The following is a 26,158-nucleotide window of genomic DNA, read 5'->3' on the forward strand; positions in this document are numbered from 1 at the left end:
ACAGTGATGTGCTGTACCGTACACAGGGTTCATGGCACAGACCTAGGTGGTCAGAAGTTTGGATTCACGTTTGACCTCTCTCCAAGTTTATAGAATCATAGGACTGGATGAGACTTTGAGAGGTCATCTAGTCCAGTCCCTTGCAATCAAGGCATGGTTAAGGATTATGTAGACCATCCCTGACAAGTGTTTGTCTAACCTGCCCTTAAAAATCTCCAAGGATAGAGATTCCACAACCTCCCTAGGCAATTTATTCTGGTGCTTAACCACTCTAACAGTTAGGAAGTTTTTCCTAATGTCCAACCTAAACTGCTCTTGCTGCAATTTAAGCCCATTGCTTCTTTTCCTATCCTCAGAAGTTAAGGAGAATAATTTTTCTCCGTCCTTCTTGTAACAACCTTTTATGTACTTGAAAACTGTTACCATATCCACCCTCCATCTTCTCTTCTCCTGACTAAACAAACCAAATTTTTACAATCTTCCCTCATAGGTCATGTTTTCTAGATCTTTAATCATTTTTGTTCTTCGCTGGACTTTCTCCAATTTGTCTACATCTTTCCTGAAATGCGGCACCCAGAACTAGACACAATACTCCAGTTGAGGCCTAATCAGAGTGGAGCAAAGCAGAAGAATTACTTCTCACGTCTTGCTTACAACACTGCTGCTAATACGTCCCAGAATGATGTTTGCTTTTTTTTTGCAACAGTGTCATATTGTTCACTCATATTTAGCTTGTGATCCACTATGACCTCAGATCCCTTTCCACATTACTCCTTTCTAGGCAGTCATTTCTCATTTTGTATGTGTCCCACTGATTGTTCCTTCCTAAGTGGAGTACTTTGCATTTGTCATTACTGAATTTCATCCTATTTACTTCAGACCATTTCTTCAGTTTGTCCAGATCATTTTGCATTTTAATCCTATCCTCCAAAGTACTTGCAACCCCTCCCCGTGGTATCATCCACAAACTCATTGTCACTATGCCATTATCTAAATCATTGATGAAGTTATTGAACAGAACCTGACCCAGAATTGATCCCTGTAGGACCCCACTCAATATGCCCTTCCAGCTTGACTGTGAACCACTGATAATTGCTCTCTGGGAAAGGTTTTCGAGACAGTTATGCACCCACCTTATAGTAGCTCCAGCTTGTATTTCCCTAGTTTGTTTATGAGAAGGTCATGCTATACACTATCAAAACCCTTACTAAAGTCAAGATATACCACATCTACCACTTCCCCCCTCCACAAGGCTTGTTACCCTGTCAAAGAAAACTTTTAGCTTGGTTTGACACAATTTGTTCTTGACAAATCCATGCTGACTGTTACTGATCACCTTATTAATTTCTTATTAATTGATTGCAAATTAATTATTTGCTCCATTATCTTTCCTGGCACTGGTCTCTAATTCCCAGGGTTGTCCTTATTTTCCTTTTTATAGATTGACACTATATTTGCCCTTTTGTGGTCCTCTGGAATCTCTCCCATCTTCCATGACTTTTCAAAGATAATAGCTAATGGCTCAGATATGCATTTCATCAGTCCCTGGTGACTTGAAGACATCTAACTTGTCTAAGTAATTTTTAACTTCTTTCCTTACTTTAGCCTTGGATCTTATCTCATTTTCACTGGCATTCAGTATATTGGTCATCCGATCACTATCTACCTTTTTTGTGAAAACTGAAACAAAAGAATCATTTAGTGCTTCTGCCATTTCCACATTTTCTGTTATTATTTTATTGTCCAGTCACTGAGTAATGGGCCTACCTTGTCCTTGTTCTTCCTCTTGCTCTTAATGTATTTGTGAAATATTTCTTGTTGCTCTTTTTGTCTTTAGCTAGTTTAATCTCATTTTGTGCCTTGGCCTTTCTAATTTTGTCCATACATACTTGTGCTATTTGTTTATATTCATCCTTTGTAATTGAGGTTTGTAATTTGTAAATTGTTATTTAGGTTCAGAAGTATGATCCAGATCCATCTCCATTTAGAAGAGGGGGAGGTTAGTCTGAACCTGAATACATATCCTGTTTGGGTTTGTGGGATGGTTCAGGTCCTTTCCTAGTGTTTCCAGATCAGCTCACCCACCAGTAATATGGAGCCCCACAGAGTGGTGCCCACGTGATACCATGTTAAACAGCTGTTAGATAAGTGTTCAAACATTCCAATTTCCAAACTATCACACCTTTTGAAGTAAAGAAGCCAATAAAAGGCCTCTGGAAGGAAATCTGAAGGCAAAATTTCTTGTATGCAAGTTGCCTCTGATTTGGCCTAACAGTGGTCTTTATGTTACTATGTGTGACAAAGTTCCTCCTCTATCTTGGTAGGTCTTGCACTTATTGGCGCTTGCACTTTGTTCGCCTCAGAGATTCACCATGTAGATCATGGAACAACACAGAGACCTTGCCCTCTGGTAGAAACCACAGTCCAGGTCAATTCCTCCTGTGTCTGATCAGGAGTTGGAAGGTTTGGGGGAAACCTGGGCCCGCCCTCTACTCCGGGTTCCAGCCCAGGACCCTGTGGACTGCAGCTGTCTAGAGTGCCTCCTGGAACAGCTGCTTGACAGCTACAACTCACGGGGCTACTTCCCCATGGCCTCCTCCCAACACCTTCTATATCCTCGCCACAGGACCTTTCTACTGGTGTCTGATAACACTTGTACTCCTCAATCCTCCAGCAATACGCCTTCCCACTCTCAGCTCCTAGTGCCTCTTGCTCCCAGGTCCTCGCATGCACTCTACAAACTGAAGTGAGGTTCTTTTTAAACTCAGGTGCCCTGATTAGCCAGCCTGTCCTAACTGATTCTAGCAGTTTCTTCTTAATTGGCTCCAGGTGTCCTAATTAGCCTGCCTGCCTTAATTGGTTCCAGCAAGTTCCTGCTTGTTCTGGAACTGCCCCTGTTACCTTACCCAGGGAAAAGGGATCCATCCACTTAATCTGGGACTAATATATCTGCTTCTACCACTCTCCTGTAGCCATCTGGCCTGACCCTGTCACATATGTCATAAGAAGTCTGTGAACAGTAATTAGTATCCCTGTTGTAAATGAGAACCTATTGTAATGGGTTCCCCCTCATTGGGGTGCCACCTGGAACTGGGGTACCACTGAGCCCACCTGCCCCATCAGCCTGAACTCCCTTTACACTGCACTGCTGTGCAGCCTTCCAAGCCCTCTCCCAGGCTTCAGACTGAACTTTACCAGCACACATACAGGTAAGGACACACCCAGCTGAGATCAGCTCTGGATGGGAAGGCTCAGCTAAGGCACCTCCTAGTTCCTAAAGCATACACCCCCCCTCCCCTCTGGAGTGTAAACTCAACATTATACCATCTTGCACTGCACAGGGAACTGTGCAGCGTAAGCTCATGACATTTACCCCCTCCCTCAATGTGGAGGAAGATATGCAACAGCTTTCTGCCCCTAATTATGATTTCCACACACTGGTTTTAGACAAAACAAAAACAAGTTTATTAACTACAAAAGGTAGATTTTAAGTGATTGTAAGGGATAGCAAACAGATCATAGCAGATTTCCTAGCAAATAAAACAAACACACAATCTAAGCTTAATATACCAAAGAAATGGGATAGAAGCACCAGATTCTCACCCTAAATATTGTTCAACCCTTCTCCCCCAGTTCAGTCCTTGTTTCTTAGGTGTTTCCAGCAGTCATCTTGGGCAGGGAGTCAGTGAAGACGAGCCTCGATGATGTCACTCCCCTGCCTCAAATAGCTTTTACATATGCTCTCCAGGTTTAGTTGTTTCCCATGCCTTTCAGTGGAAATACACTGGTATCCCAAGATGGAGTCCAGTACCAGGTGACTTAGTCACATGCCTCTGTAGGGCCACAGCAGCCATGAGGCAGAGGCTGTTTGCAGTTTCCTCAGGAAGGCTCCCTAGTGGGAGATCAGGGCTGCCCAGAGGGGGGGGGGGCAAGTGGGGCAATTTGCCCCAGGTCCCGGGCTCCGCAGTGGCCCCCAAGAGAACAGCCGAGGTTCCCGCCTCCGCCCCGCTCCTGGACCCTCAGCGCATCAAGCAACGTCCCCGGACAGCGCTGCAGCGTGTCTCCGGTGGGGCCTGAGCCCCTCCCCCCTCAGAGCTGCGCGGTAAGGGGACAGGGCTGCGAGCTCCAGGCTGAGTGGAGGGAGCTCAGGCCCTGCTGGAGCTCGCAGCCCCACCCCCTTACCACGTGGCTCTGAGCGTGGCGGAGCTCAGGAGGCCCGCCGGAGACATGCTGCAGTTGTTCAGGGACGCGCTGAGCTCTGGGTGAGTGGGGAGCTGGGGGTAAGAGGCTGGGGCCAGAGGGATTGGCTAAGGGGCAGGCTTGCAGTTTGAGGCTTGCAGAAGAGCCAAGCTGTTAGGTTTTCCATTAGGGCTACCATCCCTTTGACGTCTCAAATGCCAAATTATAGTCTATATTTAATTTCAGTACCATAGGGAGATTCATGTCAGGGGAGGTAGCTTCATTTAAAATTAGCCACTGGGGGAGGGATCACATGAGAAGAGCAATATCCTTCCCAACCCTACCATGGGAGACCCTCCCCCTCCTCTGCATTCCCTGAGGCTTCAGAGGGGTTAACTCATTGGTTCTCAAACTTTTGTCCTGGTGACCCCTTTCACATAGCAAACATCTGAGTGCGACCCCCCCCTTATAAATTGAAAACACTTTTTAATATATTTAATACTATTATAAGTGCTGGAGGCAAAGCAGGGTTTGAGGTGGAGGCTGACAGCTCGCGACCCCCAGTAATAACCTTGTGACCCCCTGAGGGGTCCCGACCTCCAGTTTGAGAACCCCTGGGTTAATTTAATGTTAGCACCCTGTGTCCATTCATATGCATGTGCTATTTTGAGCATTTCAGTTTTCACAACATAGGCTCATCCCAGATTCTGGAACAAGCTCAAATGCTCAGTCTGTGGAGTATGTACATAAGCTATACTAAAGACAAACCCACAGTAACCGTCTTCAGTTTGTGAGGGACCCCATGGAGCCAGTCTCTAGGAAACAGATAAATGCATGGAGGTTAAGTCATTAATGGCTATTAGCCAGGATGTGTAAGGAATGGTGTCCCTAGCCTCTGTTTGTCAGAGGGTGGTGATGGATGGCAGGAGAGAGATCATTTGATCATTACCTGTTAGCTTCACTCCCTCTGGGGGACTTGGCATTGGCCATTGTCGATAGACAGATACTGGGCTGGATGGACCTTTGGTTTGACCCAATATGGCTGTTCTTATGTTCTAACCTAAATGAACCCAAAGTTATAGAGACAGATATGAGTCAAGGAAGTCAGCAGAGTATCAGAAACCTGGAAAAATGTCTGACTGGATGGGCTCAGGTGTTTGGTCACAAGCTGAGGTGGTTCAAAAGTTTTGGATTTTTTTAAGCAGAATTTTTTTATTGTTTCTTTAAACAATCAAACACAGCAAGCAGCAAATATTTACCCACACACTTCTGAAACCTCAAACCATGTTCAGGTTTTGGCAGACTAATTTCAGCTTTTCAATTAAAAAAACACAACAAATTTTGATGGAAAGCAGACATTGTCCGTGATTTTTTTCTGCTTTTTAAAAACCCCTAGTTTTCGATCCAAAAAAAGTTTTGATGGAAAATATTTGTCCAACCCTTTTAATGAGCTTTAGTGCCTTTTAGCACTAGCTGATGCTGAGAACCAGTGATACCTTGTAAAGAAGTTTTCTCAAAACTGGGTTTGTGCTGAGATGTGGAAGGTTTATTTTTCCCAGGGCTCCCGTGCGGGGGAGTAAGTGGGGCAATTTGCCCTGGGGCCCACAGGGGCCCCCACGAGAATATAGTATTGCAATTTTTTTATGGACGGGGCCCCCGAAATTGCTTTGCCCCAGGCCCCCTGAATCCTCTGGACGGCCCTGTGGGAGATTAGCATCTCCAAAGACTTATTGTTTTCCCTAATGGCTCTTCCCAGCAAGCCATCTAGCCTCATTGCATTCTGTCTAGTAGGTGTTCCCCAGGTGTAAACACATTTGTAATAGATGCTTAGACAATATTTCTAACTTCAGATACCAAAATTATACATGCATACAAGTAGGATAATCATATTCAGTAAATCATATCCTTTCCAATGATATCTCACATGCCTTATCTTGCACAAAATACATCATAATTATACCATACTCATATCATAATAATATTACTATGAAGAATACAGGGCGTAATGCCACATCTATCACACAACCATGGCTAGATTGTAAGCAGCCCTGGGAGGCTGAGGAAGTGGGGAGGAGGAGATGGCTCAATGTTCCTCCCCCTTCTTCTGCCTTTGCATCCCCGCACACAAAACTGCCTGAGACTTGTGCTGACAGCAGCATTGGCTTTCCCAAAGGAAGAATAACAGTTCAAAAGTTGGATCTAATGGCTGTACCATCATGAAAAAAGGGAGATCCTGGTGCACCCTTTCAAAGGGTGTAGCTGTGACCTCTGCAGCATGTGTTCCCAAAGTAACTGGGCATGAGACAAGCACACTCAAATGACCATAGGAATTAAGGATTGTCACAAACCTTATTTCCTTCAGTGTAAGGTGCACTTGTTCAACCTACCTTCTCTAACATTAACTCATAGCAGTGTGCATATTTTGTTTAAAAAAACAAATGCCTAAAACGCACTACCAAAATAAAATACATGCACATAGAATTTTCCCCTTAGGAAGAGAATGAAAGAGAGAACTAGCCACAGCTAACAGATATTAGTCACATCACTTAGGCCTGGTCTACACTAGGACTTTAATTCGAATTTATCAGCGTTAATTCGAACTAACCGCTCAACCGTCCACACCAGGAAGCCATTTAATTCGAACTAGAGGGCTCTTTAGTTCGAATTTGGTACTCCACCCCGGCAGGTGGAGTAACGCTAAATTCGCACTTGCTAGCTCGAATTAGGCTTGGTGTGGATGCTAATCGAACTTAGCAGCTCCGGGAGCTATCCCACAGTTCACCACTCTGTTGACGCTCTGGACAGCATTCCGAGCTTGGATTCTCTGGCCAGCCACACAGGAAATGACCCGCGAAAATTTGAATTCATTTTCCTGTCTGGGCGGTTTGAATCTGACGTTCTGGTTGCACATCGGGGCGAGCTCCGCAGCACCTGCAACGATGCAGAGCTCTCCAGCAGAGGAGTCCGGCAATCCCAGAATAGAAAGAGGTCCCCAGCATGGACTGACCGGGAAGTCCAGGATCTGATCGCTGTGTGGGGCGAGGAGTCTGTGCTCTCGGAGCTGCGCTCCAACAAGCGGAACGCGAAGACCTTCGAGAAGGTCTCTAAAGCCATGAAAGACAAAGGATACAGCCGGGATGCGATGCAGTGCCGCGTGAAAGTGAAGGACCTAAGACAAGGGTATCAAAAAGTCAGAGCGGCAAACGGACGCTCCGGAGCCCAGCCCCAGACATGCCGCTTCTACGAGGCACTGCATGCCATTCTAGGTGGGTCTGCCACCAGTGCCCCACCAGTGACGGTGGACTCCGAGGACGGAATAGTGTACCGGGACAGTTCCCCCTCCCTGTTCGCCGATGGGGAAGATGAGGAAGGGTCTGTTGAGGACGGCGCAGGCGACATCGAACCCACTCCCGCTTTCCCTGACAGCCAGGATCTCTTCATCACCCTCACAGAGATCCCCTACCAACCGTCCCGCCCGTTAACCCGGACTCGGAATCAGGGGAAGGATCAGGCGGTAAGTGCTACAAACAGGGATACATTTATTTTTTTAAGAAACAGGGATATATATAAAAAATAGAAATACTATATAACAATTTTTAAATATGAAACTAGACAAACAGCAGGTCTACACAAACAGCAATGGAGCAATAGTCCTCTGGGGATAGTTCAAAAAAGCTCTCAGAGAGCAGCTGGAAAAGCCTCAGCAAGAGGTTTCTTGGGAGAGGTGCTTTATTGGGTGCTCCGTTGAAGCACACTCTTCCGCGCCAGGCCATCCTCAGGTACAGGGGGACCATCGCCTCGACAAGCATGGCAGCGTATGGTCCTGGTCTGTGCAGGGCTTCTGTTAGCATCCGCTCTCTCTGTGTGCGCCTGACACGCCTCAGGGTGATGTCGTTGTGGAAGTGCTGCATCTAATTAGTGGAATTAGTGTACTGTTACTATTGTGCATGGTAGACTTTTACTTTGCATAAGAATGACCCTCGCTTAACAGAGTTTTACTTTGCATAAGAATGACCCTCGCTTAACAGCCACGTGTTGCAGGCCACAGAGGAAACGCATACAGGGGTCTTTCCCGTTCACTGGCGGGAGGTGCCGCATAACGCTCATCTTTTCTGCTTTGCACATTGCCTCCAGCAGGAGAGCACAGCTAAGCAGTAACTGATAAGCACTCTGTACTGTAAGGCTTACCAGGACTTTGTGCAAGAGGGATGCAGCTGTCTCTCCTCGCTTGTGCGCTATCCAGTGCAATCGCGCCGCCAATGAGAGCGTATTCCGAAATCTCGGACTAGTTCCGAGATCTCCTGAGACTTGGTTCCCTGTTTGGTCTTCTTAACTGAAACTGACTAGACTGTGTTTACTGTTGGCAAACATGTATTTGTTCAAGGAAATCACCTACTTTTTCGCATCACACAGCTTCGGGTCCTTCCCGGACTGCCCCGCCATCCCCCTCGCAGAGGCTGGCTCAGATTAGACGCCGAAAGAAAAAGACAAGGGACGACATGTTCCAGGAACTGATGGCCAGCTCCAGAGCGGAGGCGGCAGAGCAGAGACAGTCGAGGGAGAGCCTGTGTCAGCAGCATCGCACACACATGGAACGGGAGGATAGGTGGCGGCAGGAAGACCAGCAGGCGACTCAAACGCTGCTTGGTCTAATGAGGGAGCAAACGGACACGCTCCAGCGCCTTGTAGATGTTCTGCAAGACCGCAGTCAGGAGGAGAGAGCCCCCCTGCAGTGCATCTGCAACCGCCCTCCAACGCCAAGAAGTCCTGTCCCCCCCTCACCCAAAGTGACAAGACGGAGGGGCGGTAGGGGCCGTGAGAACTGTCCCTGCACCGCAGCACACCGATAATGTTCGAGACAACTGTCGCGCTGTAAATTTGTACAAGCTCTTTCCTTAAAGCATCAACCAGTCCCAACTCCAAGTTTAAACCCCCCACTGTGTACTACATTATTAAAAGCGGTTTTGTGTTACTGACTGTTTCCGTCACGTTTCTGGTGTCAGAAGACTTTCTGTTGTTCTGTAGGGGGGGGGAGGGTTGTAATTTCACTGCATAGCCCACAGTGCCATGCTACAGACTTGGCTGCAGGGTCAACTGCAGGGCACACACAGACTGCAGTCACTAGGCACCAGCGACAGTCTGTGTGGTGTATGCTGCCCCGGGTCTTTCCTTGATGTGTATGCTTGTGCAGGGTCCTGGTGCCTGACATCCCAGAATGTAAAGGCAGGCTTCCCTTCACATGCACTTGGACCGTAGTCACGATCCTCCCGGTGCCCTGAGCCCCAAAAAGAGACCTCATCCAGGGGCAGATACTCACCCTTCCCCCACACCCCTCACCCCTTCCAACGCCCAAACCCACAGCCGTCATGTTAACCCCTATCCAAAGACGGCACCCCTCGCCCCTTCCTGCAAACCCACCCATCAGTGCACACCTTAACCAGCACAGAGTGCTTCCATGTTTCAACGAAGAAAGAGAAATGCAAAGTCAACGAAAGATTTATTATTAATTACTAAAACATGTCCTTAGTTTTAAAACGTCCTTCGGAACTGGGGGAAATTTGGTTTATGATCAGGCTCTCTTAAAATCAAGTGGACAGTCACAGGTTACCCTGCTCTGCGAGGAAACTCGCTTTCAAAGCCTCCCTGATGCATATCGCTTCCCGCTGGGATATTCTCTCAGCACGGGTGTCTGGCTGATCGTAAACAGCAGCCAGGCGATTTGCCTCAACCTCCCAAGCGGCCAAAAAGGTCTCGCCCTTGCTCTCACAGAGATTGTGGAGCACACAGCAAGCAGCAATCACTACGGGGATATTCTTTTCGCTGATGTCCGAGCGAGTCAGTAAGGTCCGCCATCTCCCCTTGAGACGTCCGAAAGCACACTCCACCACCATTCTGCACTTGCTCAGCCGGTAGTTGAAGAGTTCCTTTTCACTGTCCAAGGCGCCTGTATAGGGCTTCATGAGCCAGGGCATTAGCGGGTAGGCCGGGTCCCCGAGGATCACTGTAGGCATCTGCACATCCCCAACCGTTATTTTGTGGTCCGGGAAGAAAGTGCCTGCCTGGAGGCGTCTAAACAGACCAGAGTTCCTGAACACACGCGCGTCATGAACCTTGCCGCCCACCCGACGTTGATGTTGGTAAAACGTCCCCTATGGTCCACCACAGCTTGCAGCACCATTGAAAAGTAGCCCTTTCGGTTAATGTACTCGCTGGCCTGGTGGGCTGGTGCCAGGATAGGGATGTGAGTCCCATCTATAGCCCCACCGCAGTTTGGGAATCCCATCGCGGCGAAGCCATCTATGATGACCTGGACATTTCCGACAGTCACTACCTTTGAGAGCAGTTGCTCAACGATTGCGTGGGCTACTTGAATGACAGCAATCCCCACGGTAGATTTGCCCACGCCAAAGTGGTTCGCTACTGACCGGTAGCTGTCTGGCGTGGCAAGTTTCCAGAGGGCTATGGCCACTCGCTTCTGCACACTCAGGGCTGCTCGCATCCTTGTGTCCTGGCGCTTCAGGGCAGTGGACAGCAAGTCACACAGTTCAAGGAAAGTGCCCTTACGCATCCTGAAGTTTCGCAGCCACTCTGTGTCATCCCAGACCTGCAGCACTATGCGGTCCCACCAGTCTGTGCTTGTTTCCCGGGCCCAGAATCGCCGTTCCACACCATGAACTTGACCCATTGCCACCATGATCTCCACTGCCCGGCGTACCCTGCTTTCTGAGAGGTCTGCGCCACTCTCCTCACCGTGCTGCCGGAGCCTCCTCGCCCGGTTTCTCAGCATCTGACTGTGGAAGAGGTGGACGATAACGTGCGAGGAGTTGACAACGGCCATAAGTGCAGCGATGATCGCAGCGGGCTCCATGCTCGCAGTGCTGTGGCGTCCGCGCTGTAACCGACCAGACAAGGGCGCGAACAGATTTCCCGCCGGCGCTTTCAAGGAAGACAGGGAGGGCGGGATTGACGGTTCAATGACGACACATTTTTTCCCCCAGCATGCATTGGGGGGAAATCCCACAATTCCAATGGGCAGCAGGGAGTGCGGGAACTGTGGGATAGCTTCCCACAGTGCACCGCTTCCAAAGTCGAAGCTGGCCCCGTGAATGTGGACTCAGAAGTTCGAATTTGTGTATTTAGTATGGATACACAAATTCGACTTATTAAGGTCGAATCCACAAATTCGACTTAAGTAGATTCGAAATAGTCCTGTAGTGTAGACAAGCCCTTAATGCACTACTGTTAAAAACAGGTATTTAAGCAATATTCTTTGTTGGCACACTCCAGTTAATTGCTATTTATCTGGTCCCACACAGAATGCTGTGATGAAAACCTAATTTTTCAGTCTCTTTCCTAAGGATCCACTCATGTCAAATTTTTTGCCCTAACCAGACACACTTGGTAAGAGCATGACATAATTTTTTTTTATAGTTTAGACAATATAAAAGAGTAGGCCCTGTCTCTTGCCTTATGTTACCGCAGATCAAGAGCATCATATTCCTGTCAGTGTCTCATTGTGTGACTTGCTTAACTGTAATCATACCTTGGACTCTCTAGTTACAGTAAAAGCTGATGCCGTGGTGAAATTCTCTTTAATATTTACATTTGCAAGATCCATTGAGATGATGCAATCGCCGTCTTGTCTAAACTGCATTACCTCACCGTGTCTATGAATCAGCATCATTAGATCCACATGAGCTCATCTTTAAAAGAAGGGTTTTTTAAAAAAAAATATTCATCGTTCTGGGAACTAGTGGAAAACACTCTGCTAATGGCACTTCTCATTTTATTCAAGTCTTATGACTTTTATGTCCTTGTTCTGGCTTTACCCCGGTTTGTGTATCTAGCAGTTAAGTGTAAATTATCTCAGCTACAGATGGAATAGAGATTTTTGTTGCATACTCATGTGTTTTGGCGTAGTCTCCTTCAAGATTCTACAATGACAGAGGAACTTGGAGTAAACATTGCTTTTTATTTCCCTCTTGCAGTTCTTGTGTTATCCAAAGCTGCTTAGATTGATTAAATTCAGCTTGATGTGTAACAATGTAGTATTTGCTTTGGCAAAAACAGAAGAGGATGTGAGAACAATAGCTTTCAAGTGCAACAGTAGAACAGTAGTATAAACTCTGTTATGGAAGCACTACTTGTGGGTCTGTCGATAAGGCTGATATGAGTTTCCACTGAAAGACAGGATTCAATCATATTGTTACATATGAAAAATACTGCATATTATCTCCAAAATTTCCCTTACTCTTTGAGTAGAGAATTAATTTGATGAAAATGTATAACCTTAACTCTGCTCTATAGTAACACAACGATGTGGACAAAAAGTAAAAAGATCAAATGTATCTTTAAAAAAACAGTTATATCTAATCTGGGACTACAAACACTATAATGTTTTAGCCATGTGATTATGGATATTTCACTATATAACTCTGCCATGACAAGACATAGTCATGGTTGTTTTCAAGTTCCCTAGCTGTATATTTCCATATCTTAACATGTTTGGATTTATTTTAAGCTTAATCTTAATTTTGAATTTCCTCGGTTTATAGTATTTGGTTTTGGGTAATTTCAAAAGCCCTATAATGCATTTATATCACCAATTACATCTTTGGCTGGGAACTCTACTGATTCCATGTTCTCATAAATAATAGGAGATATACCAATCTCCTAGAACTGGAAGGGACCTTGAAAGGTCATTGAGTCTAGCCCCCTGCCTTCACTAGCAAGACCAATTTTTGCCCCAGACCCCTAAGTGGCCCCCTCAAGGACTGAACTCATAACCACCCTGGGTTTAGCAGTCCAATGCTCAAACCACTGAGCTATCCCTCCCATAAAGCTCTCATACCTGCAGTATCTGTGCACTTTAGTGCAGGATATCACATTTGAGCAATTACTGTATACTGTCCATTTCCAATTAACTCAAGAAGTAGACCTGCATGACCAAATAGTTTAACTTTTTTCTGGCAGAATACAGTATCAAGTGTACAAAGTCTTGCTTTCTGCTTCATATAAGCTTACTCTTTGTTTCACCATATCTGAAATCAGCATTCACATACACCATGAACCAGCCTTCAAAAGGGCCATACACAACTTTTCATATAAACACATCTCTCATCCCTGTTGCCAATAGGAATTGCACAGATGGATCGAGATCATCATCTGACTTTAGGATGTTGATGAGGATCCCATATGTTGCATATTCCCTAGTTTTAAAAAGTGCAGCTAATAATGAACAGGGAATGATTTTTCTTCCCAGGAAATATTTTGATGAAAACAAGTTTTGTTTGTGTGTATCCATCAACATTTTTCTTTGATTTTTTTTTCAGTTACAGTCTTTTTTCATTTTTGCCAAGATTTTTGGACTGAAACTTTTAGCATTTCAGATTTTCAGTGAAATCCCCAAATTTTTCAACAATGGAATCTCTTTTTTACAAAAAGCCCCCAGTTCATCCAAAACCCCCCCCATTTTCTGTAATAAAAATGTTTCCCTAGAAAGCTTTCAACAAGCTCTAGCATCTAATGCAGTGGTGGCAGACAGGATATTGCAAAATTGTGTGCATTGATTTATATTACACTATTTCTCATCTGTTTATGTTATAAAATGAAGCTATGTGCAATAAATTGAATTCAATCTACTTCAAAACAATTCAAATGATGGTGCTTAGTTGCAAAGTTCAGATATCAATTTAGATCCAAATCTAAGATTCACCAAGGGTCAGTTATGCCAGGTATGCATTTGGCCCCTTTATACTTTGCTGGTTGACATTATTAACTAGATATATCTTATCCAAATTAAAGGATGCAGAGTCTGGTCCATGGTACTCAGGTTAATTAGCCTTTAAGCGAGAAATCCAAATGAGATTACTTGTGAGTATGTACTACTCAATATGAGTAAGCATTGCAGAGTCAGGCCTTACAGGAAATATTATATATATTACCTCTACTGAATTTTGCCACACTTCTACTGCCATATGCATTTGTTTTACTATACTAAAGGGCCACTGGGGAATCCAGAAGTACAAGCACTTTAAGTCTGAAAAGCCATAATGACATTAAGTTTTTGATATATGCACTGAAGTTATTGTTAGTGCAAAACACTGTAGAAAGGACATATCATTAAAGATAAATAGAATCTTATTCTAGCATTCATTATATGGCACAGGTATTTTAGCACTTCAAAGTTAACAAAATTACTGGATGGCTGCCATATGTCTTAAATATGGATTTAAAGATAATCTAGATTTCTTGAATACTAATGGCCAGATTCTGAAGTTTTAGTATTGTTCCACAGGAGTAACCCCATTTAAGACCAAGTTCAAGTGTTCAGTGTGAGTAAGGGTATTGGTATCTGACCCTAAGGGATCATTAAGAAGACAACGGGCCACATTCTGACACCCTTGCTCCCTAAAGATAGTATCTTCTTCTGCCGGCAGTCCCATTTTCTTCATTTGGCACTACTTAAAGAGTGAGGTCCTACTGAGCATTTGCAAGGGCAGCAAATCTGACCCTGAGTTAGATAAACCCTCACTGTAGATATATTCATCCAGGCAGTACCAGAAAATTGGGGCGTGCTGTAATCTGCTTGTCTGATGGCAGCCTTGTGGCATTCAGAATTCCCAGCAGTTCTACCTGTTCTTAGGAAAAGTATGTTTTGCTTAAAAAAATTGCAAAAACCACAGAGTGACAGAAGATACTAATTTCTTCTATGTACATTTACCATTTATATTGTGTCAAATTGAAACCCGGCAGGAGGGAGTCTGAGTAAATAGAAACAAATTTCAGAGTCTGGCTCAAATGAGTAAAACAAAGCTGTTGCACTCCTCTGACTGGCTAAAGATGCTATGTGATTCATTTCAGGACCTCACTAAATCAGACATTTAAATTTGGTCATGCTATATAAACATGATACTAGAGAAAGTTATTACTTATTACTAAATATTCTAGCTAAAATTATACACTGGTTCTTTATTATCTGGTTAACATAGTCCATTAATTTTTAAGAACTGTTTTCAACTTCATATTGAATGGCAGAAAGAAGAAAACATTAATAACAGAGCCAGAATCCTTGGTACAGCCTAAGGCCAGGTACTTTGTACTTATAGAGTTTCTATTTTCTAAGGGCAAATATTAACTACTCCCCACATCAGTCAGGTGGAGCAAGTAGGTGGCATTACTATTGTACAGAGGTGGAAACTGAGGCATGGAGATTAAGGCCTGTAGTCTCCCTAATGCCTAGCCCAAGAAACTCAGATGAGCACTGGAGAACTTCATGGGGAAGAGAGGTTGATGAATTCTCTCATCCAAGTTGCAGTGCTATTCCATCTCAAAAGGGCTATAGTAGGCTATACTCTGTGACCTGAACAACATCTCCAGTGGAGAGGGGTAAGCCAGAGGCCCCTGGCTTAACTTACCCTTAAACAGCCACCTCATCATGGCAGGAGTCCCTGCAGAACTGCACTCTGCCACAGGTAAGGAACTCAGACAACCTGGGTGGATATAGGACTCCATGGTCCCCCTCTGTGAAACAGAAACAGTGTGGTGCAGTTGTGTCATAGGGTGGGCTGGCCCTTTAAGGGGAGTTGGGTTCAGTTCCACATGTGCTTAGTTATCTAACTCCCGGGGACGGTTTTGAGCTTGGACCAAAGGTTGGGTCAGGTGACCAAGCATCACATGACAGTGGAACAGATGAGGCATTTCCTGTAGGAGGGGGCTTTTTCAGTCAAAGGGGAAGAGACCTGCAGGGAGGAGGAAGGCTTTACTAGAGCTAGATGGGTGCTGGGAGGTGCTAAGAGGTGGTCTACTGTGGGCCATGGAGAAGGCCTAGAAAATAGCCAGAAACAGCTGAGGAGAAGGCATGGAGCTCCAAAAGAGTCTAGGAAAGTCTCTCCAGGGAGAGTGAGGATCCAGAATGGGGTGGGAAGAACTCTCAGCTCAGTGGGAACTAGGCAACTGAGAGATAGAGAGAGAGAGAGAGACATAAACCCTGGATGTTTGATGAGTCCTGTAGAAGGGCCAAAAGGATGTGCTGGAGAACCCTGAAAGTTGAAAACCCTGGTTTGTTAGAGTTCCTGCTTACTCTTGGAAGTTATTGTCAAACTTTATGATTTGGCCAAATGGCTAAGTCATTTGGAAGCATTGGAACTAGCCCATCCAAGTGCAGGAAATGGAAAAATCTGGATCTGGAAGAGGGGAAACAGATATGGACCATGTGACATGGAAGTGAACTTGTTACAGGAGCCATTTGCACCCCAAATGGAGAAGGGATATTTGGCCCATGAGCATAGGGGAGTCATTGTCACAGCTTGGGTTGCAGTCCTTGGCCTCTTTTGTGCTTGAGTGACTAGATCATGCCTAGACTTAAAATTACATTTGACATCATATTCCAGCCTTCAGACAGGTGCCAAACTGTCATTGACATCAGTGGGAGATACACAGCTCTGTAGAAAAACTTTGAAGCCTAGGTTAACTTCTAGCAGTGTGTTCATAATTCCTAAAAAGAAAGTCATGTAAAAAGACTGCATTTTTCCCTTTCAGAGGGACAAATCCTTCCCCCTCCATGGCTATGGAAATACTTGAACACAATACAATGGGGTGGGGATATGTCCAGGAGCCACAGAACAGTTCTCTATAGAGGCTTAGGGTAATGGGGCTGTGGAGAGGTGCAGGTAGGATCGATGACTGGTAAGTTTGTGGCCATTCCTCCATGCAGATATAAGTGTTTAGCAGTCAGAGTTGCTGCTGATGCTCTGAGCCTGCAATAGAGGCCGTGAAGCTGCTCTGCTGCTGCTTTGTTGTGAGAAGAAAAGAATCATTCCACCAGTGTCCCCCTAAACTCACTTCTCTTCATAATTGTCCCCAAGGCCCTGAAGAACTCTTAAGAGGTACTTGAGCTTTTCACTGGTTATAGGATGTGACCCTTCATAATTCCGAATGAAAAGCCAGGGTATGTCCAGATTTGACTGTGCGTGATCTGGGCTATAATTATTTAGGACTCATTGAAAAGGAAACATACATGCATTTGCTGCAAAGGAAATGCATATATTTCTTTCATTTAAATTTGCGACTGTGTATACAAAAACCTGGAAGTATACACCTTATGTTCTGCTCAGAAGTAGTTTTAAAAGTCAGCTTACCACAATAAGGCAGGGCCAGGTAATGTGGTATTAGTAAGAATAAAACAGTCTTGTTGGATTTTCAGATTATAGCACATTAGACCATCTGCATCGTCCTTATTATTTGTCTGTGGTAGTGCCCACATGCAGTGCTGGCTGCTTTCCAGACATTCAAAAAGGGATGGTCTGTGCCCCGAGGAGCTCACAACTTAGGGACAGGCAGGCAGACAGACAAGTACATGGAGGTCAGGGAATGGGATGTTCGACATGTACACCAGAATAGTCATGTTTTTTAAGAAACTATCTCAATGGCCTGATAATTTGTATCCAATCAGAAAATGTCTTGCTTTTCTATAGCCCTAGTATCCTTCTCAGTGTTCAGCTCATAGATCAAGAGGGCTCCAAACAACCTGAAGGATTCTTTTGCCAGGTTGCTCAAAGGTAGGGTGACCAGATGTCCCGATTTTTGGGTCTTTTTCTTATATAGGCCCCTATTACCCCTAACCCCCTGTCCCGATTTTTCACATTTGCTGTCTGGTCACCCTACTCAAAGGAGAAAAAATATTCAAGGATCCCCACCCCCATATAATTGTTAGAAGCATCAGTGGTCCCCTGGTATGTTTGCACTGAAGCTTTCTCATAATTCCACTGTACACTGCTCCATCTTCCCGTGTAGTGAACACGACTTTCTCATTGAGTTAAGTGGTAAAGGCTTGGTGTGCTGTTGGAAGGAGGTTGAGCTCCCCACTGACACCACTTTATACCATAGCTAGTTCAGAAGTATTGCTGGAGCTTGAAAGTGAGGATTGAATGCCCTTATAACTAATAAGGATTTACTTGGCTGCATCTGTAGGCTGCTCCCACTCAGTGATTTATGTTTCTGATGCTTGGAACTACAGTATAAATCTGGTTATGCTATAGAAATTTGATACCAGAGAAAGTCAATATTACAGGGTAATAGAGCTGAAATTACACACTGGCACTGCTTTTTTATTAACCCTTTAATAACTTATTTCAGAGCCTCCTCAGTGACAAATAAGTTGGCTAGCAATAGGGAGAGGATTTTTATGCCACAGATAATGCAACTACATTAAACATATGTCATTCAGTGAGCCAGGGGAATTAATTTCTAGAAAAAACATTTCCTCCCAATACTGAAAAAGATGAGTGCTTTTCAGAAATGATTTCTTTTGACCTCATTGCTTCAATGCATTTTATTGTGTGTCTCATTCCCTCAGGCCATGCAGCATATCAACACCATGTTGCTTTATGTAAACAACCAGGCTATTTTAATACTGTCAGATTTTTTCTAAGCTGGCCCATGTTCTTCAGGAGAAGTATTTTTCATTGTTAGTTGAGTTCTTAGCCATTGCACAAGCTGTTGCATTTAGAATTCCACGCTCCCTGAAGTGGAAAGGTTTGGCTGGTCCACTGGGCACAGAAAACTTTCAGATAGCCAAGGTCCACATTACTTCTCAGTTTTAAACAGTAGAGAAACCTTAAGGGGAAATTTTGCAAGTCATCCATGTGTGAAACTCTCATTGTTTGCTGGACTGATCAAAAATTATCCTTTCATCACTTCATTCACACTGTTTTAATTGGGAATTGAGTAACCATTTGGCTCAATCAACTTCAAGTGAAATTGTAGTTGCTGCTCTATACCAGCCATATGAAAAAAGAATAAGAATTGGGAATTCACTACATAGGTCCATTAACTGAAGACGGGATAAAGATATGATTTCAGGTTTTTTTCTCTCTTGTTTGGAAGCCAGAGAATTTCTATGCAATGTATTTGGGGTTCATCGGGAACATGAAGAAAAAGAAAATGATGGCGATCATGTTGTCTTTTGACTGATCTCTCTCTCACTCTCATATGTATGAATGTGTATATATGTATGTACATATAAACCAGGGGTAGGCAACCTATGGCACGCATGCCAGAGGCGGCACGCGAGCTGATTTTCAGTGGCACTCACATTGCCCGCCTTCTGGCCACCAGTCCTGGGGGCTCTGCATTTAAATTTAAATGAAGCTTTTTAAACATTTTAAAAACCTTATTTACTTTACATACAACAATAGTTTAGTTATATATTATAGATTTATAGAAAGAAACCTAAAAATGTTAAAATGTATTACTGGCACACAAAACCTTAAATTAGAGTGAATAAATGAAGACTCGGCACACCACTTCTGAAAGGTTGCCGACCCCTGATATAAACAAATAATGGCAATAAAATTGATCCTTCTGATACTCCATGCAGGAGAACTTGGATTGGTTTCTCACCACCAACTACTGAAATCTGTCCAAAAGAAATTAACTGAACTGCCCAACGCAACTTTTTTTCATCCTGTCTAGCTGGGTCAGTAATGTGGCATGATCAATGGTATCAAATATGGATCTAACAAGATTATAGAAACTTGTCTGGAAACCATCACTTGAAGATTGAAAGGCATCTAAAAATCTCACATTGACCAGGTGCTCCTTAAGTTGCTTAGCAACTGCCTCCTTAATCATCTTCTCCAAAAAGGGGAGGTTTGACAGAGGGTAATAATTAGATGGTTTTTTGAGGGGGGTCAAGACCTCATCATATTGTAGCTAGGATGGCATTCTGCCCTTCAAAAAATGAAATGTTAATGAAAATGTCCATCCACTAGGAAAGTATCTCATAATTGAGTTGCATAAGCCCTACGGTTATCCTACCAGGATCCTCGTCCTTTCACGAGGGAAGACTCTGTGAAAATCAAGCAGGTTGGTAGATTAATGCATGGCTTCTTGTCCTGACATTCTTGGTTGCAGACTGGTAGGCTCAAATATGAATGATTTTGACTGTGAAGAATTTGAAGCCTTGTCCCCAGGATTCCTGAGAAAAGAGTTTCAGAGGAGAGGCAGTCTAGAAGAACCTAGGTCGCCTATACCCTGAGTAACTGTGCTAGCCAACTCTCTACTGCATGTGTAGTCATGACAAATGATTGTATTCAGACAGGAACCTTGGTACTTGAATGACAGGACTAGGCTAATGTGTATAGGGAAGGAAGGGCTGGCTTTGGAGGTGCACCATGTCTTCCTTGGGAATTCCTAAGCACTATCCTTGTCTATAAAACCAGAAGCACCCAGAATATATCTGTGTATAAGGCTGTGTCCCTCAACTTTATTCTGTTGAATCATAGAAACGGAGGCCTGGAAGGGACCTTGATAGGTCATCTAGTTCAGGCACCTGTCCTCAGGCAGGACTAAGTATTATCTAGACCACCTCTGACAGGTGTTTGAAGCCCCCTTTTGCAACTGATTGGTGTATAGGTACCACCCTGGACTCTCCTCATGCCATGCCCTAATATAGTTGCCACATCTCTTTTTTTGTCCAGTTTCTCTCACTTTCTGTCCTCTTGTTTTCTGTCTCCATTCTTCTTTTCCTCTTCCCTTCCCTCATCTCCTCTCTTTTTGGCTGTCTATTTTTATTCATTTTTGTTCTTTCATGTTTTTTGCTGCCTTTCCCTGGTTGCTCCCCCTGCCCATTTCCTCACTCACTAGGGTCAAGATTTTCAGACAAGGTGAAAGGAATTAGGTGCCTGGATACAACTGAATCTGGGCACTAACTCCCTTTTAAATTCCTTGGGAAATCCCTGACTAAAAGATTCCATTCTGCTCAAGGTGAGAAGTGTAGATTGGTGGGTCAATGGAGCAGGAACTTGGGCTCTTACAGCTGAGCTATGTGTGGCAAAAGCAAGTGTAATCCACACAGTTCCTGGGTCTGGGTTTGGTAGTCTGTCCCCCTAGTGGTGCCCAGACCAGAGATTAATGAGTCTGCTACAGTCTGCTAAGGGCCATGTGGCTTTTAGCTCATGCAGTAGAGGCTCATGCATTTAGATCCAGAGGTCTGATCCCGCCTGCAGACGACCGGGATCTGTCAGCATTGCACAAGGATGCAAAGCTTTGTCCAGCATGATGCTTCCTGATCCTATGACTATACTAAACCAGTGCTGGAGTGGGGAGGAAAGTTCGGTGCTAGTTTACTCATAGCAGCACATTTACAGATGGGAGTCAGAGTATATCTAGCATCAGCCAATCGCACAGCATTCCCTCCTTGTTCTGCTGGTCTCCAGTGCCTACATCCTCAACTCACGCCCCCCCTCACAAGTATAGCTTTTTTCCATGTCCCTCTTCCCCACCCCCCACCCCCATGCAGTATAAAATGAATTTTCTCAACCAACGAATTAAAAAGATAACCTAGCTGTTGCAGTTTTAACTATTATCTGGGGGCAATTTGTTATGTTGCATAGTTTCCATTGTGGTCTAGTTTGCTTGCCATATAAAACTGAGACCTTTCAATAGACTCTGTGGCATCAAAGTAAAGGACTGAAGGTTAAGCGGACACAGGCAATCATTTGCTGACATCTCCTCTCATTACAGCTAATTAAAAATTAACATTTGACATCATCCAACGAGAGTTTGATGAAGGCATTTGTTAGGTCCCTGGTTAACTAAACATAGCTTATGAATGCTGACTTTATTCCTACACGGTTTGTTTTGAAACCTGGTTGTGTCAATTTTCCTCATGTATTCTGATGTGTGCCAATCATGATATATTTGTTCTTGTACTGGTAGTTAATAGGGCTGTTGAGATTGCAGTTTTGCATTTCTTTATCTATTTCTTGTACCTTACTAAATCATTTGAGTTTCCCTTTTATTAAGCAGCTGGTTTTAGTTCAAGCTGCTGCTGTTTCTGTATTGTGGTTAACCAGTCACTGAAGTGTTTTCAAGAGTTTCTTTTTCAGACTTCATAAAGTAACCACTTATTTCTGATTCAGTGTTAAGATTTCCTAGACTTTTCTTTTTCTGAGATCTAAATATACTCGTGGAGTCAACTGTGGATCCATTTAAATATAGGTTGGAGAGGGGTTTGGATGATTACAATTAGCACATTCACTTCCCAACATGCATAGAAATGCATTTTAGATTTGGTTTGTTCCTTAAGCATAAAACCTTTGTATATTGCTCCAGATGTACTCAGTTTTTGGACATGTTTTTCCACAACCCCCAATTTTCATTTTCAATCAATTTCACTTTACACACTCTCAGTAGTTCTACAGGAGTTGGTGGAAGTGCTGACAGTGTGTAAAATTAAACATGTGTGTAAACCTTTGCAGGATCGGGACCTTGGTCAAGGGCAACATGTTGCCATTATTGCTAGTAAATGAAGCATGGACAACAGCTTGGATAAGCCAGTGCTTATATTCAAACCAAATTTGTTTTGAAATTGCACCATCTGGTTAAATGTTTTATCACATCTGATTTCCAAACAGGTCCAGAACTGTAGGTGCCAAAATAGCACAGTAAAGGTCCTTTTAGTTATCATTTACCTTTAATACTGCAACCTTCCCCTCTCCCTGACTCTGCACACAACACCCTATAAAGAAGGCAAACTTAGGCAATAAGATTAGGTAACCTTCCCCAGGGCATTCTGGGACAAGTTTGTTTCTCGGCCAGATGAATCTCTGGAAGTCCAAGCTCCTACTTTTTTGGCATGTTATGTATTTCATATATTTCTAAATCTATTTCACAAGGACATTTCTGCAAGCTCACCAAGGAACCTGATTCTTAAAATGTGTATATGTAACTGAAATGAAATCTTAGCCCCCTGAAATGTTTAAGTGCCTGATATGAGAGAGGCTATGAAATTGTTCTTTACATTACTTCTTTAAAAATCCTATATGCATGGATGTTTCATACAGTACAGTATTATTTTTTAAACTTACACAAACACACAATGTAAATGCAGTGAAAATGCCAATGAAATTAAACTGCATAGGGAATAACATTTAGAAATCTGAACTAGGTTCTTTGTGGAGGTAGTATTTTATTTATTTATGTTTCCCAAGGCTTCTAAGGGTATGTCTACACAGCATCTAAACATCCATGCTGGCTGGGAGAGGATGGAGAGAGGCACGAGTAGTGGGGGAGCTTCTTTGAGGAGGGGATGGAGAGAGAGACACAAGACTACAAATAAGTGTAGCTGTTTTTGATTCATGCTGGCCTTCAGTAAGGCTTCTGCTGGGAAGACATAGAGGCCTCTGTAGGAAATTTCTCATAATAATCATGTAATCAAGAAATATTAAAACTCTGGAGTCAGAATGTAAAATCTACTTTTTATTATCCTCTTCTAGCAAAAGGTGATGTACTACATTACTATACATGTGTGCATTTTTCTTAACAACGAATGGATTTTATGGAGTTTAGTATTTTTAACAAGTAATGTATTTTTCTCATTGTTATTAAAAATGAGAAATGTCAAATATTTCCTATTGTTATTATTTTATCTATTTTCCTATACAAAAGAAACATCATCAAATATCATTGAATATTTACCTGGTGTAAAATCTGTTTCTCACTAAATATCAAATTTCTCCAAGTGTATCCTATATTCAGGGGTGTGCAGAAGGGGGAGCAAGCAGGGGCATGGGCCCTCCAATCATTGGCAAGGGCACAGAACTCCTCACGGCCCAGGGCCACAGTGGGGAGAGTGAGCTCCTCCTGCGGCCGTGGCAGGGGCTGAGCAAGCTCCGTCCTCTGGCTCTGGGGCCGTGGCAGGAGCAGAGCGAGCTCCTCCAGCCCTGGGGCCACAGTGGGGGCAGAGCAATCTCCTCCAGCCCCAGGGCTGTGTAGGGAGCTGACAGCTCCTCACAGTAGGAGTTGACAGCTCCTCTGGTCCTGGGGCTGAGGAGGGGGCACAGAATGTGCCCCTCTAAAAGCGGTCAAGTTTAAATTCCTGCAATACCCCTTCCTGTATTTTATTCAGATTTTATAGTTAGTGAGTAACTTTATCCATGTAGTAACTAAGGGTAGGTCCATACTTACCCGCCGGGTCGATGCGGAGAGTTCGACTTCTCGGAGTTCGAACTATCGCGTCTAATCTAGACGTGATAGTTCGAACTCCGAACGCGCTCCCGTCGACTCCGGAACTCCACCACCGCGAACGGCGGTGGCGGAGTCGATGGGGGAGCCGCGGAGTTCGATCCCGCGGCGTCCGGACAGGTAGGAAATTCGAACTAAGGTAGTTCGACTTCAGCTATGCTATTCGCGTAGCTGAAGTCGCGTACCTTAGTTCGACCCCCCCCCGGTAGTGTAGACCAGGCCTAAGGGAGTTATTTCTGTCAACTAAGACAGAAAAGCATCCTTATTCAGGAGAACACTTAAGCCCATACTTAACTTCATATGCTTACTTCAATTCCAATGACGTCAATAGGTCTAGAAGTTGAATGGAAATGGACTTCAGTATACGCTTAAGCCCTGATTCAGCAAAGCATTTAAGGACCAGTCTGAATTCCTATGGACTCCCAATGACTTCAGTGGGAGTTGTTTTCTTAACTTCCACTGATTTCAATGGAAGTTAGGAGCCTAACTACCTTTGAGGATCTGGGCCTAAAGTTTATTTTGATATCTGACGTGAACACTGCAGACACAGTGAAAGCAGCAAACAGCAACGCATGCAGTAATACATACCTCTTTAAAATTCTTCAGCTCTTAATAACAGACTCTCATGCGTCACGCCATCTGCCAGCTGTGAACAGAAATAAAATCACACGTACAGGTACTGTAATGTACAATCTAATTAGTGTACTAAAGCTTAATATAGCTGAGATTTTTGTAAATATAAAAACAATTATAGTAGAACGAATTTATTCCTATGACACTATAATGATGAAGATTCTTATGCTAGTGCAATGAAAGGGTTTATTATACATAGTTTCATTATCTTGCAGCTTGCCTTACTTAATATATTATATGCCTTCATGTACAGCAATTAAAATGATAATGAAACACACAGGCAGAATCTGAATAATCATATCATTTGTAGTATGATCCACTAATGCAGTATTCTCTTCCATTCTATGTTTTTGTTATAGGTTTTCTTGGGCTTGTCAGTTTTCTTGGGCTTGGTTTCTTGATCTTCTACATGCTGTACATACACCCTTGTACTTGCCTTTGAACACATCCCACAATATTTGTGCCCTCACATCAAATGTCTCAAATGATGTGGGTGGAGACGTTCAGCAAAATTTTGTCCGATCTCACCAAAGGTACATGATACCCACTATCAGAGAGCAGTCAAGCAATGAATCCAGAGTTACCCTGCTGGTGGAGGGCAAGATAACTCAGCAGGGCTTGGGGGCACCACATTTCCTGGCACAATGAACAGTATGACATAGTGTGTACAGGCTTCTGAGAGAATAATATGAAATACATGCACCCAGATAATCAAAGTAGATGTCCAGCATTTTTAGTTCTCTTTATAGCTCAAGGCTTATTTAGCCAGCCACAGGTATTCAGACTCCTATGCTGGAGAAATGTCTTGTTGCCATGAGACTCCTTTCCCACTGTACTGCTTCAGATGCTTTATTTCCTTTTGGCTATTTCTTTCTTCCTGCTGGCAACCCTGCAAAATATTTGTTTGCATATCAGAATATTGTCTTGAAATGCGTCCATAGAGGATACTTCCATTTGCAGAGTATTTGGAGGCTAGCTTCCCACGAGAAGCCCGATTTTTAAACATTATTCCCCAATGGACTCCCAAGAAAGAAACTAATTCCCCTCAAATTTCATATGCCACAACTCATCCCAGCATAGGCATTCTCTTTAAAATTTCAAAACATCAGTTTTAAAGTTATGGTGATTTTAAAAAATAAATAAATTCTTTGTTCATTTTTGGGAAATCTTCCGGAGGGTTTTTACATTCTTTATATCACCAAAGTGGCAAACTCTTGGTTTGGCTTTGGTTAGTTGGGAGAAGTGGCTTTTGGTTGATTTGGAAGATCTGCGGGAGAATTACAAAGACATAAAGAGCTGTTTTTTACATGCATATAGA

General features: G+C 43.8%; 1 long non-coding RNA gene across 1 annotated transcript in view; it reads left to right on the plus strand.

Moving 5' to 3' along the window:
- Nucleotides 1-4,180: 4,180 nt before the first annotated feature.
- LOC123367301 overlaps nt 4,181-26,158 on the plus strand; it is a 159,153-nt gene continuing 137,175 nt past the window's right edge. The window contains exon 1 of the long non-coding RNA XR_006578400.1: nt 4,181-4,262. This is a non-coding gene — a long non-coding RNA (uncharacterized LOC123367301). The remainder of the gene's footprint in view (nt 4,263-26,158) is intronic.

The sequence above is a fragment of the Mauremys mutica genome, chromosome 3, assembly GCF_020497125.1.
Source record: "Mauremys mutica isolate MM-2020 ecotype Southern chromosome 3, ASM2049712v1, whole genome shotgun sequence".
Lineage (NCBI taxonomy): Eukaryota > Metazoa > Chordata > Testudines > Geoemydidae > Mauremys > Mauremys mutica.